The sequence below is a fragment of the Pongo abelii genome, chromosome 6 (assembly GCF_028885655.2).
Source record: "Pongo abelii isolate AG06213 chromosome 6, NHGRI_mPonAbe1-v2.0_pri, whole genome shotgun sequence".
NCBI lineage: Eukaryota > Metazoa > Chordata > Mammalia > Primates > Hominidae > Pongo > Pongo abelii.
The window spans coordinates 82,470,311-82,487,011 of record NC_071991.2 but is presented as its reverse complement, the minus strand read 5'-3'; the positions used below and the strand labels follow the sequence as shown (position 1 = coordinate 82,487,011).

General features: G+C 36.0%; 1 long non-coding RNA gene across 1 annotated transcript; it reads right to left on the bottom strand.

Moving 5' to 3' along the window:
- Nucleotides 1-291: 291 nt before the first annotated feature.
- LOC134761774 (uncharacterized) lies at nucleotides 292-6,338 on the bottom strand. The gene is made up of 2 exons (XR_010140882.1): nucleotides 6,173-6,338; nucleotides 292-4,562 (listed from the first exon to the last, which is right to left on the bottom strand). It is a non-coding gene; the product is annotated as an uncharacterized LOC134761774 (long non-coding RNA).
- Nucleotides 6,339-16,701: the final 10,363 nt, after the last annotated feature.

The following is a 16,701-nucleotide window of genomic DNA, read 5'->3' as shown; positions in this document are numbered from 1 at the left end:
ACTCCATAGAACTTATACTGATCTTCTTTCTCCTTCTGTGTGATTGATGGTCATGAACTTCACATTTCCTGCTCTGATTTTTCTCAGGAAGAAAGAATGTTTGTAGCATTTGATTCATAAGTTTCATAGAGAACAAGCACTATCTGTACAAACTTCTGTAGTTCAGGTAGTGATTATTAATCTCTAGGTAAGAATGAAAACATGGCACATAGAGGAAGGCAAACTAGTTATTTCTTGCTCAAAATAAGTAACTATAGAGAATAAGCAAGAAGCAACACACTTAGACACAAATAAACTTCTGCTTTTTATTCCCCCAAAAGGAATATTTGGCCATTTACATGATGAGGTAATTGTCCCTTAAATATATGATTTTCAATTCTTATTTACAAACCAATGAATTCGACCTGAAATAAAAGAGCCTATAATATAACCAGATGATGAAGATTTGAAATGTGATTGCTTCCTAGAAATTCATTTATTTATTCATTCAAAGAATAGGTATTGATTGCTAATAATTTGTATGGCACTATTCTAAGCATTTAAATTTACAGGGAGAAACAGAAACAATAAGAAAGCTTTCAGTGCATATGATGGAAATTTCTAAAACCCTCAGAAAAGACGGCTAGGCTATGAAGAATAAAGTCTAGGCCCCACTGGCCAAACTTTAATAGATTATGTAATCTATACTTTACTTCCTTCATCACAAAATGGTTTAATAATTTATTTAATATACACCTCCGAGGAATTTACATATTTCAAAAAGAAATACAAATCTGTATAATTATACAATGAAGTCACTTACAAGATATCAGAATAAATAAGATACAGAGCAACTAGAATTCTTACACTGCTAATGGTGGTGCAAATTATTACCACCTCTTAGAAAACAAATGGTAATTATCTTGCAAAATTGAACATAAGCAGTCTGTACAACCTAGCTGCAGCAGAACTCACTAACAGAACCACTAAATATTTACGCTCCATTTCTATAGTGTACATGTGTGGTTGGGAAACTGCTGTCCAGCCAGAAACTAGGTTTCCCAGCTTTCTCACATCTAGTCAGGATCATGAGATTACTTCCAGCCAATTGAGTGTGAACAGAATCCATAAGTGTCATTTCCAAGCCAAAGTGGTGATCTTCTGTGTCTTCTTCAGGATGTCTTCCAAGGCTACTATAACACCAAGTGCTGAGGATTTTAGCAGCACAATTTGTGGCAATCTGTCCAAGAGAACCAATTAACCAGGAATATTCACATGGGGTTTGCAGTGAGTTAGAAGCAATATTTGTAGTGTTCAGTTAGTGAGATTTTGCAATAGCTTCTATCAGCAGCTGATCTACCCTAAGATACACTGAGCAATTCCATTCTTAGCTTTGCCTCTGAGAAGCTCTTGTATATGTGAAGGAGAAGATATGTTGAAGAATATTCATAGTAATATTGTTTGTAATAGCCAAAATATGAAAAAAGTTTAAATGCTCTTCATAAGAAAATAGATAAATAATTGTCATGTATTTATATAAAATTCTATACGGCAGTGCAAATACACGAATTCATTAAAACACATCACCTTGGATGAAAAAAGAAGATAAATTGTGAGTGAAAAACTTTGTTGAAGAATAGATACAGTATAATTCCATTTACAAAACGTTCAAAAACATGCAAAACTAAACAAAATTTAGAGGTACATCCATATGTAGTGAATTATAAAGAAAAAGGATAGAATAATGAACACAACATTATGAAAGTAGTTGTAACTGAGAGGAGAGAAAATGAACACAATCGGGAAGAGGCACACAAAGGACTTGAGAATCAACGGTAACATTCTTTCTGAATTCCCTCTGTAATCAGGTCATAGAACTTAATCTTAGCATCTTGGAGTTCATCTAACTTTTTCTCAGGTTGTATCCAAGCTGCTGGAGGCTCATATCATCCCAGAGTCTTAGAGGGGGCACCTCTGATCTCCAGGGTTATGAACAGCTGTGCATTGCCCTGCTGAGATTTCCTTATTCTTCTGTGGTTCCCAACTGCCAGCCACATGGATCCCTTTGAATCATTCCTCATTGCTACTGCAAGGAGTCAGATTGGGCTCTGTTCCTCACATTTTAGTCCCATTCCTTGGTGCAGTGAAATCATCAGCTGTTCCCGTAAGATATGAGGCTATCTAAAGTTTAGTGTTTCTTTTTAGGAGTTGGAAGTCTAACTCTGCCTCACTACATTCTTTTTCTATAGTTATGAGTTATCTCAGGGCCCAGGCTTTCGAAACAATAAAACTTTTTTTCTCATTTTTTGTTGTAACACCTATTCCTGAAAATGTCACACAATCTAGCTCCTGTGAATGGGGAGAAAGATCAAGGTAAAAGAATGTGTGAATATTTCCAAATAGTATCCCATCAGAGTTGTTTCGATGGTGTGATTGTATTAATGAGACAATACTCCTTGTGAGGAACAAACATTTCCCCAAGCCACATTCTGGAGATGAACGGTGAAGGGCCATGTGAAGACACGTTGACAGTAACTGAAAAGGAAAAGATGTTTAAGCTTCTAAGCAGCTCTGCAGATGGGATTTTATCAATCTCTCTATCTTGCCTCTCATAAACTCCTTCATTATTTCTACTCTCTTCTTCATGTTTGTACCAACTTCTATAACTGCTGATTATACAGTTTTATACAAATTCTCTGCTCAAAATTTTTAGATGGAACAAATCTGATTGATTTAAGAAATTTCTGCATTGAGCAATGCTCTTCCATATTTGACCAATACACAGTCAATAGTCTACATTTAGTCTGCTCTTTGTCTGGATATGCCTTTGTTAAACCAGTGGGCACCCTGCCACAAAGAGCAGCCCAACACTGCACATTTTCTGAATAAATAGGAAGTATAGTTTCAGGTAGACCAAGAGAAAATTATTTTAGGTACCATGTCAAGGGTTGCACACAGATCATGAAATCAAGAGTAGATGAATGAGACTAAGTTTAGACAAGGTGACATGGATGCATTTCTCCCTGCTCCTTTCTACTAAGCACAAGTATAATCCCTTTGATAATATGAGGAGCAACTAAAGGAAGCCCTGAAAGGTGGTATGAAGAAAGCAAGATGGTTTAGGGACCTAGGATTAGAGGAATTACACAGCAACAGGTACACAAATCCATTCCAAGCAACAAACGAGGATAAATCAGACCCATTATTTCCTGAACTCCAACTTTCCAACGGAAGGCAGCTCATGAAGGTTCATTCTTTTGTGAAATTTAATAGAAATCCCTTTAACATCAGGTTAGCCTGACAATATTGTCAAATAGAATTGACCCAGGCAACCATAAGTGGCTTCCAGGGTAATTATAGAACTAACAGTACAATAACAAAAAGAAATAATTCTGAACTGGGAGGCAGAACTTGCGGTGAGCCGAGATTGTGCCATTGCACTCCAACCTGGGCCACAGGGCAAGACTCCATCTCAACAACAACAACAAAATACAAAAAAAAAAAAACCCCACAAATAATTAACTGGATGGACTCAGTAGTACAGTGGATATGAAAGAGCATAGAATCAATAAACTTGAGAACAGATTAATAGAATTCACCCCATCTGAAAAACACAGAGAAAACAGACTAAAAAGATAAACAGAGCCTCAGAGACCTGTGGGTCCATAACAAAAGATACAAATTTCATATCATTGGAATCTAGGAAGGAAGGAGAGCAAGACTGAAAGAATATTTCAAGAAACAATGGCTCAAAACTTCTCACGTTTGGTAAAAGCATGAACAGATGCTTCATGCTTGAACAGATGAACAAATTCAAGAAGCTATGGAATTCCAAATAAGACAAATGCAAAGAAATCCATACCACCACAATAAACTTCTGAAAACTAAAGACAAAACATCTCAGAAGGAAATATTGTCCACATGGAACATCAATTTGTGTGACAAAGGATTACTTATCTAAAACCATGGAGGCCAGAAGAAAGTAGGACTGCTCCTGACTTCTCTTAGGAAGAAAAATTGTTTGTAGTATTTGACTCATAAGTTTCATAGGCAACAAGCACTATCTGTACAAGCCTCTGTGGTTCAGGTAGTGATAATTAATCCCTAGGTAAGAATGAAAACATGGCACATAGAGGAAGCCAAACAAGTTATTTCTTGCTCAAAATAAATAACTATACTGAATAAGCGAGAAGAAACACACCTCTTAGCAATGTGTTTTAGGTGCTGAAAGAAAATAACTTTCAAATGCAACTTCTATATCCAGAAAATTATCCTTTATAAATTAAAGAAAAATAAAGTCATCTCAGATGAAGAAAAACCAGAATTTTTTTCCTAGCAGACCTACCCTTAAAGACTGGCTAATGCATATACTTCAGATATAAAGGAAATCATCTAAAAAAAGAATCCTAGAGTATCAGAAAGGAAGAAGTAACAACAGAAAGAGAAGAAATAGTATATATAAAAAACTATCATTCCCCCTCATCAGTTTTATAAATCACATTTGATAATTGAAACAAAAATTATAATACCATCTGATGCTCAAGACAATTACAGTCAGTCTTCTGTATTTGTGGGTTCCTTATCTATGAATTCAACCAAACAAGAATCAAAAATATTTGGGGGAAAAAAAAGGATGGTTGTGTCTATACTGAATATATAGACTTTTTTCTTGTCATTATTCACTAAATAATACAGTATAACAAGTATTTATATAGTATTTACATGTATTATGCATTAAGTTATCTGGAGATGATTGAAAGTCGACAGGAGAATGTGCAAGGGTTATATGCAAATACTAAACCATTTTACATAAGGGATTTGAGTGTCCATGGATTTTTATATCTGCAGGGGCAGTCCTGGAACAAATCCCCTACAGACACCAAGGAACAACTCTATATTTAGAAGTGAGGAAAGTAAAGGGACTTAATTAGAAATAAACTTTTCACATTTCATTTGAAGTGATAAAATGTTGCTACTAGTAGACCATGGTAAGTCACATATGTATACTGTAATACCCAAAGCAACCACTAAGGAAACTATACAAAGAGTTACACTCAAAAGTACCTTTAATAACAATAATTACCTTGAATGTAAATAGTCTAAATATACTGAGCAAAGATCAGATATTGGAAAAGTGAAAAAAATAAACAAAACCATGACCCAACTATATACTATTGATAGAAAACTCACTTCAAATTAAATGACACAGGTAGGTAGAAAGTAAGAGGATGGAAAAGATGTAGCATTCGAACATGAGATTTTTTGAAAAGAAAGCATGGTTATATTAATGTCTAATAATTCGAAGTGATTATTCGAATCACTTCGAATTATTATTAGACATTATTAATGTCTAATAATGTCTAAGAATTCGAAGCAAAGAAAATTGCTAGAGAGAAAAAGCGGCATTATATGATGGTGAAAAGATCAATCTACTGGAAACATGCAGTGAAGCTAAATGTGTGCACACCAAACAAAAAACTTTCAAAATACATGAAGCAAAAACGGGTGGAACTGAAACAAGAAACAGACAATTTTATAATCATAGTTGGTGAATGTGCACCAAGATACCATATCCTGACCCATAAAACAAATATCAATAAAGTTAAAATAATTTAAATCATATGCAATCTATTTTATTATAGGAATTCTTCATCAAAATTGAGTTGCACTAACAAATCTTGCTATAGATTTTCCCAAATGATCACAAAAATATCTAGAAATAAAGAAAGATAATGACACTGAAATAATGACACTGAAAACCGAAATTGTTAGAAAATCTGTTTTCAGGATCTAGAGAAATTTGGACTAATTGCAAAACTAAAGGAGCTAGATTGGAAAACAAACCCCTGCCCACTTGTGCAGCCATGCTGGAAGACAGAAAACTCTCTCTTTTTTTATTTTTTATTTTTTTGGAAAGAGACTTTATTTCACCCTCAATCTCTGTTTCCCGGTTTAGAAAAACTGGATGGCGGGGGAGGGGGGGGTTTCTTGGCTCAGCCACCACAAAACTTGTCAAATATCTGTACACTTGGTGTGTTCTCATTTTTGAGACAAGCAAAAATATTTTTCTTCATTCCTATGTTAGTTACATTTCGCCCCCATAACAAATTATCTCAGAGTTTAGCATCTTAAAATAACAATCATTTCTCATCTCACCCAGTTTCTGAGTGTCAGGAATCTGATAGTGGCTCACCTGGATGGTTTTGGTTCAGCATCTCTCATCAGATTACAGTCAAGGTGTCAGCCAGGGCATCAGTTATCTCAAAGCTTCACTGGTGCTGGTGAATCCACTCCTAAGCTCACTCGAGTGGCTGCTGGCAAGCTTCTATTCCTTATCAAAGGCGTCTCTCCATAGGCTGCCTGAGTGTCTTCAAGATGCCAAAATTGGCCTCAACCCTAATGAGAATCCAGGAAAGAGAGAGAAGAGGGGGAAAAAATATTCAAGATGGAAACTTTAGTAATCTCAGAAATTACATCTCATTTTTTCTGCTATATGTTATCTACTATATGAATCAATCCTTGTACAATGTAGGAAGGGATTGCACAATGGGGTAAACACTAAGGAACAGGGAGTATTGGGGCTGCCCTGGAGGCAGAATAGTACAATCCCTTATTAGTAACACTCTTTCTATGGCCAGTTAGAGCCTGTGATTCCCAATAAACAATGTGGAAGGAAATAGAGAAGGGAGAAGAGGGATGATCATAGAACACTGCATCTTGAAAGCTATGGTTCTGCAAGTAAATGCTATCTGCAAACCCGAGAGGAGAGCCACAGCATTAGGTTTTTTGGTTTTGTTTTGTCTTTGTCTGTTTTTAATTCCAAGTCAGAATGTTAGGAAGCATCTTAAAGTTGGAAAATAAGAACACCTGTATCAGTGCAGCAAATCTGTGCCAGTTTATTTTCTGACGAACTTTGATAATTGCTTTAGGTACATAAATCCATCTCTAGCTGCAGTTCTGAGGTGGGAATTTGAGCACTAAAAAGAGTGGTAGTGAATAGCGCTAAGGGTAGTCTACACACACTATCTTAATGGATTGACTTGATTTCTTTTCATGTCAAAAGGCGTAAAATGTAAAATCAGCATGCACACTATGAAACTAGGCAGAAAATTCATGTTACAGAAACATATTTTTAAAGGCTCAAAGTAAAAGCAAGCATCTGAAAATGATTTAGTACAGAAAAAATGTTTAGCAAGTAGAATGCTATATAGCAATATACAGACTTTCTGAAAAACAACAAAAAAATCCAAATATATACAACAGACTATAATGATAAGAACAAAGAACCTAATTAGCAGACAGGTAAGATGGAAGGTAAGAGTATAAGAAAACTAACAATAAAATATTAGAATTTCAGTGAAAATTGGAAGAAGAAAATGAAAGGATAGAAAGTGACAAAATAAAATGAATAAAAAGGAGGATAAGCTATGTATGCTTTTTAGAATGTGAAAAAAGGAGTGGTGAATAGACAAGCAAGAAGAGAAATATTATGCATATATAGATTTCTTCTTAGAATTATAGGTACACATTTGGCAAAAAGCCTTCTGAAGTATGTGGATGGGAAAGCTCCTAAATTGCTGCAATATTAACCAACAGAGATCCACATATGCAGATTTCTTCTCTGAGATGCTAAATGACAAAAGCAATCAAATAACATCTACATGATTAGGAAAGGAATTATATCACAGCCATGTTCTTCATCATATATGAAGACAAAGACATTCAGAGTTTTTCAGAAAACATACCACTGAAATAACTTTCCTGAAAAAAAAAAAAATGTTTTTCAAGATATCTATCTCCTGAACATATGTGATGAATAAACATGTGAAAATAAATGAATAAATAAAGAATGGTGTCAGAATTGGTTATTTTCCATCTTCCTGGAATCTATCATATAATAAAGTGAGGGTAAGGTAAAGTTTTGTTTTTGTTTTCTTACAACTCCAAAGAGACAGAAAGAGAAGTTAAATACACTCCTATTCAGGAGGTATGTTAAAGGAAGGTCAAACTTGATAGATAGAAAAGCCTGAGACCAATATCTTGAAGTTACTTCACTCAGAGGACCCATTCTTACCCCACCCCTCCTTGGGCTCACAGAACCCAAAGACTACCTTCCGCCTCCACCTTGGGATCCCTTCAGGAACACAGCCATATTCAACTCAGTGATTATGAACTAGAACTGAAGGCCACAGCTAGAAGGCAAGACACTGAGGTGGGGAAAGAAGGTTTTATTGCAACTGGGACCATGAGAAAAGGAGTTTCCAAGAAGAAAACGTTTCCATAGTGACGCCAGTGAGGAGGCTACAACTCATGTTCCAACAGTCAAGAACACTGGGAGAGATTCTCCTGAAACACCACGTCCTGTGGAGTTGCAGGTATTGGAAATAATCGTCATGGTACAGCGGCAGCTTTATTGTGATCCTGATGAAGACTAAGATTCAGGGCTTTTCATTTGCACTGGGCATGAATAGTGGGTACTGTTGGGAGTTATAGAAAGTTCTTGGAGGGAAGGGGCTGGGTGTGGTAGCTCACGCCTGTAATCCCAGCACTTTGGGAGGCTGAGGCAGGCGGATCACGAGGTCAGGAGATCGGGACCATCCTGGCTAACACGGTGAAACCCCGTCTCTACTAAAAATACAAAAAATAAGCCGGGTGTGGTGGCGGGCGCCTGTAGTCCCAGCTACGCGGGAGGCTGAGGCAGGAGAATGGCATGAACCCTGGAGGCGGAGCTTGCAGTGAGCCGAGATGGTGCCACTGCACTCCAGCCTGGGCAACAGAGTGAGACTCCCTCTCAAAAAAAAAAAAAAGAAAGTTCTTGGAGGGAAGGGAAGCCAGGATGGAGTCAGGAATATCTGTATAAGTATTTCTCATGAGTTTCCTAGACACCTCAGAAAAAGGAATTTGAATCTCCAAGGCTCTAATATTTTCCTGGGATTTCTTTTCTCATTCTAAATATATACTTTCATATCTAATTTTGCATTTTTAAGTTGTCTTCTTTATCTAAAGATGTTCTCAAAAACTCTGTAAGTTTCAGATATGTCATATGAAAAACATAATTTAGGAAACCCTAGAGAAAACTGGAACTAAAGTAAAAAGCTGTTCTGTACATTCTGCTGGCTTCTCATGTGTGATTGACTGGTTACTTACTACCCACTCCACCATCTCTTTTTTTTTTTTTTTTTTTTATACTTTAAGTTTTAGGGTACATGTGCACCATGTGCAGGTTAGTTACATATGTATACATGTGCCATGCTGGTGTGCTGCACCCATTAACTCGTCATTTAGCATTAGGTGTATCTCCTAATGCTATCCCTCCCCCCTCCCCCCACCCCACAACAGTCCCCAGAGTGTGATGTTCCCCTTCCTGTGTCCATGTGTTCTCATTGTTCAATTCCCATCTATGAGTGAGAAAATGCGGTGTTTGGTTTTTTGTCCTTGCGATAGTTTACTGAAAGTTGATGCTGTTATAGGTGCATTGGTATTCATAACTGCTACATCTTCATTGTGAATCATATCCCTTAACGTTATATTATATTCTTTGTCTCATTTAAACCTATTTTTGACCTTTTATTGTACCATGTCTCACACTAAGAACACAATCTATTTTCTTTTTATCTGCCTTTACTTCTCTTTTTATTTTTAACATTAAATCAGATTACTTTAGCTTTGTCTCCTGTGTATAGTACAGAGGTAGGTTTTTCTTTGTGATCTGATCTTTTGTTTTCCATGTGATTTAAATCAAGTTACCTTCATTGCTATGACAGGTATGTTTGAATTCTTTCATAGTTTAATATATTATTTATTTTGTTTTTTAATTAATCAAATTTATGTTTTAGAGAAGTTCTAGAGTTGCAGAACAATTGAGCAGATAGTATAGTACAGAGGGTGCCCTTGTGTTTCTTCTTTCCCTGCACACAGATTCCCCCATTATTAACATCTTGCATTGGTGTGGTATATTTGTTACAATTGATTAACCAGTAATGATACATTATTATTAACTGAAGTCCATAGTTTATATTTGGGTTCACTATTTGTGTTTCACAGTTAAATTGGTTTTTACAAATATATAATGTCATGTATCCACCATTACAATATCATACAGAATAGTTTCTCCAATCTAAAGTTTCATTGTGCTTTATCTATTTATCCCTCCCTCTCTCCTCTCAAACCCCTGGTAACCACTGATATTTTTTACTGTCTCTTTAGTTTTATCTTTTCCAGAGTTCCACATAGTTAGAATCATAAAGTATATAGTCTTTTCAGATTGGCTTTTTCATTTAGTATTATGCATTTAAGTTTCCTCCATGTCTTTTCATGGCATGATAGTTCCTTTCTTTTTATTGTTGAGTTATCTGCCATACTCCAATCTCTGGATGTACCACAGTTTGTTTACGCATTCAGTTATTTTTTGTTATTTTTTATTTTTGTTATGAGACAGGGTCTCACTCTGCCATCCAGGCTAGCGTACAGTGGCATGATCACAGCTCACTGCAGCCTTGACCTCCCTGGCCTCAACGGATCCTCCCACCTCAGCCTCCCGAATTGCTTGGATTACAAGCATGGGCCACCATACCTAGCTAATTTTTTTTTTTAATTTTTTGTAGAGATGGGGTCTGGCTATGTTGACTATGACCAGGTTGGTCTCGAACTCCTGGGCTCAGGCAATCTACCCACCTTGGCCTCCCAAAGTAATAATAGGATTACAGGCGTGAGCCACCATGCCCAGCCCCATTCACTTATTAAAGGCCATCTTGATTGCTTCCAATGTTTAGCAAATATAAGGAAATCTATTATAAAGATTTGTGTGGTGTTTATTTCATGACATAGTTTTCGACTCATTGGGTAAATATCTACGAGCATAAATGCTAGATTATATAGTGAAACTATATTTAAGTTTGTATGGCTGGACATCTAGGATTTTTTAATCTCTCAAACTAATCCATGCTCAGTCTCCAGCAATTAATCAATTACCATTTAAGTGCTGGCTTCAGCTGTGGACTTCTGCTCCTTGGCCTTTGCTCCTGGGAAACTGTGATTCTGAGTATCCGCCGCCTTTCTTTTCAGTTGTCAAGGTGGCGATTTCCCCTATAACCTCAATTCTCTGCTCTAAGAAGAGTTGTTGATTTTCAGTTGTTCTTTTATATTTTTATTTTTTCATCCTATTGTGAAGACAGATGAAATAACTTTCATGGTCTTTGTCAGACTGGAAGCTAGAAGTATCTTCTTTTTTATAAATATATGTATTTCACTGTGTTCTATAATCTTTGCTTTTTATTTCAGCTCTCTGCTATTTCAGAGATTTCGTATTTTTTTCTATTGGGTATTTTGTAATTTCACTTTTATAAAGTGCTCTTGGTGCTCTCTTTCCGTAGGTCCTATGTTGCTGTTCCCTACTATGGGCTACAATAAAATTAACTCCTATCTTCTACCCTCTGCTAGTAGCTTACTGCATACTTTTATGTACTTGTATTTGTGAATGTGTTGAAATTCCAAGGACTTCATTTGTCAGCCTTAGGTGATATTCTTTGACTCCCAGCTATCACAGAAGATTCTGCCCTTTGTCTTCTCTTTCCTTTGCCTCCTGATTTTTGTTAGTCATTTCATTTCTACATGAACTGAACATGTAATAAATCATTCCATTCTCTTATTCTTACCTTTTTTTTTTGAGTCTTACTTTTACATTTTAGTTTCATTTTTTTGAGTCTTACTTTTACATTTTATGGTTAATATCATGCATAGCTTCAACAATCCTTATTCTCAAGTCTCTCAGTCAGGACTTCATTGGCTGCAGATTCTCCTCTAGCACTGCATCCATTCAACTGAAAATTTCTGATTTAATGGCATAAGAATTGTGGCAAATATACTTTTATTATCCTTGGAATATCTTCACATCTGTACATTTGTCATTTTACATTGACGGTATTTGTCTTCATTCTGATGTTAATCTTGCCAGAAGTTTATCAGTTTTACTAATATTTTCAATTAACTAGAGTTGGTTGGTTGGTTGGTTGGTTGGTTTGGCATTGTTTTTCTCTTCATTTTATCTTTGTTTCTACTTCATTAATTCTTGTATTGTTTTTTCAGCTTTATTCCATTGTTCCGACTCTAGTTTCTTCGTATAAAAATTGATTAAAATGTCAGGTCTGCAATGCATTTAGTCCTCCTGGCTGGAGGGGGAGACATCAGCAGAAATAAAAGAAGGTAGTCTTATCTCTCCTTGTAAATATACAAGTGACAGACTTGTATATTGTATACAGACTTGTCACTTGTATACAAGTAACAGACTTCATACCAAACTAAATGGTTTTGTAGAAAGGCCTTATCTATAAAGGCTCAGCTCAGCAAGGTGTTCTTGGTTGTTTAGAATTGCTTAAAGAAACTTGAAATCTATAGATTTATAGGATGTGAATGCTTGGGGAATATCATGTAAGCTACAACCATATAAGTATAAAGCAGAGATGGTTTATGACTTAAATAACTCCTTCAGTGTAGGTATTCTGGGCCAGAGAACTTTGGATGCAGAAAAAAAAAAAAAGCCGGTAGCGGTGGCTCACACCTGTAATCCCAGTACTTTGGGAGGCCAAGATGCGCAGATCACTTGAGGCCAGGAGTTTGAGATCAGCCTGGTCAACTTGGCAAAACCCCTTCTCTACTAAAAATACAAAAATTAGCCATGCATGGTGGCGCACACCTGCAATCCCAGCTACTAGAGAGGCTGAGGAGGAGCATCACTTGAACCCGGGAGACAGATGTTGCAGTGAGCCGAGATCACACCACTGCACTTCAGCCTGGGAGACAGAGGGAGACTCTGTCTCAAAATAAATAAATAAATAAATATTAATAAGTAAAGAAATAATAAAAGACTCAGAATGCCCAGCTAAGTGTTCTCGACCTCTCCATGATTTGACTGTATTCTTTATTTGTATTCTTGATATGATTAGTAAAGCTTTATCTCTTATTTATGGGAATCTTATTTGACAATCCAATTCTTTTTTAAAATAATCTCAATTCTTAGATACTTAACTTATTAAAGTTAAGCCTTTCATATTTTCTAATATATGCATTAAATGCTAACAATTTTTCTCTAAGTACCTTCTTAGCTGCCTTCTACAAGTTTTGATAAGTAATATTTTCATTGTTATTCAGTTCAAAATATTTTCTAATTTCCAACAATTTCTTTCTGACCCATGAGTGTTTTTCTAAATTCCCAAACAAAAATTATTTTCTAGTTACCTTCTTATTGCTGATAATCAACCTAATTGCATTGCTGTCAAAGAATGTAACTTTTATGATACTAATATTTTCAAATTGGTCCAGTCTTGCTTTATGGTTAGGTGATAATTTTCTTTTTCTTTTTGAGATGGAGTCTTACTGTGTCACCCAGGCTGAAGTGCAGTGGCATGATCTTGGCTCACTGCAACCTTTGCCTCCAGGGTTCAAGTGATTCTCCTGCCTCAGCCCCCTGAGTAGCTGGGATTACAGGCACATGCCACCACACCCAGCTAATTTTTTGTATTTTTATTAGAGATGGGGTTTCACCATGTTGGTTAGGCTGGTCTGGAACTCCTGACCTTGTGATCTGCCTGCCTTGGCCTCCCAAAGTGCTGGAATTACAGGCGTGAGCCAGCGCCTGGCCTAGGTGATAATTTTATTAATATTCAATGTATGTTTTAGAGCAGAGATCAGCCAACTATGGCCCACAGGCTAAATCTAGCCAGACACCTGCTTCTGTAAATAAAGTTTTATTGAAACACAGCCACATACATTTATTTATGTATGGTCTTATTGCGGGATCTGGCCAACAGCCCGCAATGCAATGGGGCTCTCTCTTTGCTCCTAGGTGGATCGGCAGGTTGAGAAATAATAGACACACACAAGATAGTGAAAGCTGGGTCCAGGGGGGTCACTGCCTTCTGGTCCCATGGTGCCAACAATGCACTGGATATACCAGCATTTATTATTAACTTTAGTGAGGTCAGGGGTAGGTTAGTGAGGGATTTAGGGTCATTTGATTTTGAGGTGAGATGGTCACATGGGGATGAAGTAATTCTTTAACATAACATTTGTATGTAGAAGTACAGTACATTTGTATGTAGTACAGTATACAGAGATAAGAATTTACAATATGGTGTGTGTGTCAGTAATTTCTAACAGAGCCTTAGAACAGAAACACAGTCTATCCATAACCTATGATTAGCAAGATATTAATCAGCAGTAACAATTGCAACAAAAGCTGGTTACAAACAATCCACGGAAACAGGATGTGAAGCTAGACAACTGGTTAGACCAGAAATTCTCAGAAGCGAGTATGCTTTAACCTTAAAGAGGCCTAGAAGAGCCACGGCAAAATGAGGGCGTTTATAGCCCTATCTTATCCATATGGACAGGCACCCCCCATGCATCCGTTTATAGGCTTTCCACAAGGGTCACATTCCATTCCCAGAGCTATGAACATCTGCTTTTCTGGGATAGGAATCTTGGTGATGTGAAACCTCCCTGACGGAACGTCCATTCATAGGCTCTCTGCAGCGGGAAGCACATCACGCACTGTTGGCTCGCTCTGGTAGTCCAACCTGGCATTGTCTTTACACAATCCTGCATGCAATTTCCTATTTACAATAATCAGGAGCATTTCATCTTTTATTCCATAGCAATAGTTTCAGGGGGTCTCCCTACATGGTCTGTGGCTGCTTTTACACTACAATGGTAGGATTGAGCAACCTATCAGAGACCACATGTCCTGGAAAGCCTTTACCATCTGGTTTTTACAGAGAAAGTGTGCTGAGTAATCCCAGCACTTTGGGAGGCTGAGGCGGGCGGATCACGAGGTCAGGAGATCGAGACCATCCTGGCTAACACGGTGAAACCCTGCCTGTACTAAAAATACAAAAAATTAGCTGGGCGTGGTGGTGGGCGCCAGTAGTCCCAGCTACTCAGGAGGCTGAGGCAGGAGAGTGGCCAGAACTCAGGAGGCGGAGCTTGCAGTGAGCAGAGATCGCGCCACTGCACTCCAGCCTGGGCGACAGAGTGAGACTCTGTAGCAAAAAAAACAAAAAAGAAAGTCTGCTGAGTCTTACTTTAGAAGAACATGTATTCTACTGTTTGGGGACAATGTTCTGTGTATACATTGGATAAAACTTCTATTAACTTTGAGTTATTTAAATAGTCAACATACTCTTAGGGATTTTTTTTTCTGTCTTGATTTATCAATTACTGAGAGAAGTGTATCAAGATTTATTGCTATGGTGGTATATTTGTTAACTTAGCCTTACAATTCTATTAGTTTTATTAGAGATAGATCCATAGATAGATTAAAAATCCGTTCTTAGGTGGGCAGAAATTCAGAATAATTACATTTTCCTGGTGACTTTATTTTGCAAATTTGAATATTAAATGGAATTCTATCTGTATTAGTGGCCTTTTAATGGTTGGCATTTGCCAACTTTTTGGTTTAGTATTTGCCTGGTATGTATTTAATTACTTTTATTGTCAATTTTTTTTGTTTTTTGTTTTACATATATCTCTGTTGAACAGCAAAGAGCTAGGGTTTATTATTTGTTCCAGAAAAATAATATGTGTATTTAGAATTTCTTCTATGGGCATTTAATATAGTTGCTATTGTATTTAAATTTATTTCTATAAGCTTATATTGTGCTTTCTATTTGTCCTGGCTTTTGTATCTATTGACTCTTTTATTTCTCCTTTCTTGCCCTCTTTTGAATTGATTATATCCTAATTTTATTTTTCATCTTTAATAATTTAGAGATGACATGATATATACTTACTTTTAGTAATTATATTTAACCTAACAAAATCAAGTATCAATAAATATAATCGCTCTCCTAGAATCTCTCATGACAATCAGTTTCTTTTCCACTTAAACATTATTTTTCAAATTTAGTTCTATCATAATTTAACCTTCCTCCATAAAATTGGTATTATTGCTTATTACATGAGTTTATTTGATTTTAACCACATATTTTCACTTTTTTAGCTCGTTTATTATTACATTTCAAACTTTCATTTGAGGCCACTTCAACCTAGAGAAAAACCAAGAGAACTTAAATAAACAAGATGGTGAATTTAAAAGGGATAAAATTTTAAAATCTGTTTATTTCAAAACTTGAAAACAGTAGAATTATGTTTCAGCATTTGTTCATTTAAAAGTCTAATAAAATAGACAAAGCTATTATCCAGAATAAAATTACGAAAAATTCGGTTTAAAAGGTATGACATAATTTGAAAGTCTACTGATTTACTTTACAGAAAAAAAAATTGATCACCAAAATCTACTGTAGAAGATATAGCAAAACCAAGTATATAAAGACCCATAAATAAAATGGAAGAAGTTAGCACAAAACTTTCTCTAAAATAATGCTATACTGAGCAAATCTAACATGTGAGTTATTAAAATCCACCAAAAATCAAATAAATAATTCTTAATGTATTATACAATCCCAGAGCATAGAAAAAGATGGAATGTTTAGAATTTTTTTTTTTTTTTTGTCTAGCAATGGGCTAAAGCCAAAATTTGACAGATCACTAAAAAGAGAAAAACTGAGATTCTAGGCAAAATTTATTTAAAAATTAAGAAATTCAACTCAGCACTATATTAAAAGTTCTAACCTCCATATACAATTTACCTGAGGAATTTATAGATAAATCCATATTGAGATATCTATTAGTTGATTTGTCATATCAAAAGGTAAAAAAAAAAATCAC